At 40.5% G+C, this 2543-nt stretch overlaps 1 protein-coding gene across 1 annotated transcript in view; it reads left to right on the top strand.

The window, feature by feature from the left end:
* Window positions 1-2543, top strand: part of jcadb (junctional cadherin 5 associated b) — a gene marked incomplete at its 3' end in the record, with an annotated part of 16395 nt that overhangs the window by 930 nt on the left and 12922 nt on the right.

Raw genomic sequence — 2543 nt, forward strand, 5'->3', positions numbered from 1 at the left:
GGTAAACACATCTGCAAACACCGCTGGCTAACCTGCGCACACCTCAGAATGTGTCGGCGAGCCGCACGTCTCATCCCCCCCCCACCACACACACCGAGCCCCCGGCTGGTGCTGATGCTGAGGGATGGGGATGCAGGAGATGCGCGCGCGCTCTCTGGACATTTTTGCAGCGGGGTGATGCTTCGTCCGAACCCCTGCAGGCGCAACTTGCGGCAGATATTTAGGGCTGTTTTTTATTTCTAAAAAAAAAAAAAGAAAAATACATCCCATAGCTGTCATGTTTGTGCTATTTAACACTGCAGCGTGGCTGGAGGGAGGCTAGGTCATGCTGTATCTATAATGCATGATGTATCAATCACAACAGTGATGTTTTATTGAGAACTGTGCGATTCATCCCTCATTCATGCAATGACTGTTCACAGGGTGGGTTTTAGTTAACAGAGGGGGGGCTTTTGATTRAAAACTTGTGCTTTAAATGAGTTTGCAGAGGCAGCCTTCCTGTGATCAGCCTGCTCTCCCTGTCACTAGGTAAAGATAGGTACACTCCCTTCTGCTGGTGCTGATGTGTTACAGTGGCCACTACCTGTGCATGCAGCYTTCTGGGCCTCCTGTTTCTCTGGGGATGCTTGTTTTTGAACCCATTTTATCCAAATAATGATATTTAAGAGCAGAATCAGAGTTTTAAGGCCGCGCATAAAAGTTGACAATGGAAGCGCAAGAAAACGGCCAAGATTAAAGTAAACAAACGTTTAATTAGGAGCTCGTAAATGATGCAGCGAACAGATGAAGTCAGAAGTTTCAGCGCACTTGTGTTTGCACGTGTCCGCTCCGTGGCGACTTGTGGTGGTTTTAGTTTTTGTTGTTGCTATGCAAAAAGAGGCTCGTGTGCCGTAGTTTCCTCTGCCATCATTTGAAGCTATGACCTTGTAAAAAAAATAAAAGAAATAAAAAAGGAGCCATGTGGGGTTTTTCTATCAATCGCTGCATTTTTTTAAAAATTGTATTTATTTTTCAAAGTGCACATTAAAAAAGTTGGGAGGACTGATTCCGGCACAACGAGTTTTTAAAATGTTATTTTTTGGTTCAAGCTCTTTAGTGTCTTTTATAAACCGGACCATCTTTTTTATATATATTTGTTTCCTCGTGTGTCCTTGAAAATGTGGTCAGTGGAGATTTTCTGCTGAGCTTCTCGTACATCTGGACTGTWTTAATTATCTGCTGCTCGATGGTGGGTTTTTTAGCCGCTGCTGTGAATAAAAGTCCCACATCAGGGGACAACTCCACACTGCAAACCAGTGGACGAAGTTATGGAGGGAGAAACGTTGAGGTCACTGTAAGGTCAAGAGGAACAGAGGAGAAAACACGTTTTGGAAACKGTCTCTGAAGTTGTCTGGATTCAGGTTGATGATGATTAGTTGATGTTTTGGTTTTATTTCTGACCTGTTTCAGAGTTTAGTCTCTTGTCTTCAGCATCCCACATCATTCAATGTGCCCAGAGATTAAATTTATTTATAATTTCAGATTTTAAGCTGCTTTCTTTGAACTTTTTGCAAAAAAAAAAAACCTCAGTTTAGAGCTGCCAAATAGACTTCGCTGATTACGAACAAAGGTAAAGTCGATAAAAGAGCAGTAATAATCGATGTCCCCTGCTTCAATAATGCAGCAGTTTTAATGCAAAAATCATCAAATAGTTTCAGCTTTTTATTTTTTCTGTCTGRTTTTTGTCACAATAAATAAATACGCTCACAACATTAGTGACAGTTTGCACTGTCTGACTGCAAATAATAATCATATTGACGTAAAGGAACAAGATATTAGTAGAAACTTGAATTTTCTGACAAAGAGACCAATCCATACTCAATAACTGGCAACATAAATGATGTTCAATCGTTTTTAATGGCGTTTGSCACAAAAAGAAGAAATAACTTATTTGTTAAATCTTGTCTTAAGGACATTAGTCGTAACGCTCCCTTCAGTGAGGACTGTAGGTTGATTGGACGATGAATTGTTTGGTCTATTTGTCCTGTGATGAACWGATGATCTGTCCTCTCATCTGATAACAGCAGGATCCAGTCTGCAGCTCTAAATAGAACAAAGCAGATTTAGAACTGGAATAGATGCATAAAATAAATAACAGCTCCGTATGGGATATTTAAAACAAAACAATCCTGCTGCTCAGGATCGTCCGACTTGCAGTTTTTATATCATCATGTTCTGCAGAAACCATTTACTGACCCATCGGGTTTAAACCAGCAGGAAAACCTCTACAAACACGCAGGGCTGGGAATCTACAAAGTAAAAACAAACAGATCAGTTTGCAAAGTAAATATATTGAAGTCYGGTTTCTGTTAATATATGTTACAATTAAGAAATTTTAAAATAAGTAATATATGCTGATGGATAATCTCTTTAATACAAATTAGCAATTTTCTAAACATGATGTCCCAGTGGCTTTCAAACCCCAAAACACATTACGGCAAAGGCTGCCGGTGCCCCGGCACAAACAGCAATGTTGTGTATGCTGTTAAGCGCCAGGAGGACTG

The sequence above is a fragment of the Austrofundulus limnaeus genome, unplaced genomic scaffold, assembly GCF_001266775.1.
Source record: "Austrofundulus limnaeus strain Quisiro unplaced genomic scaffold, Austrofundulus_limnaeus-1.0 Scaffold97, whole genome shotgun sequence".
Taxonomy (NCBI): Eukaryota; Metazoa; Chordata; class Actinopteri; order Cyprinodontiformes; family Rivulidae; genus Austrofundulus; species Austrofundulus limnaeus.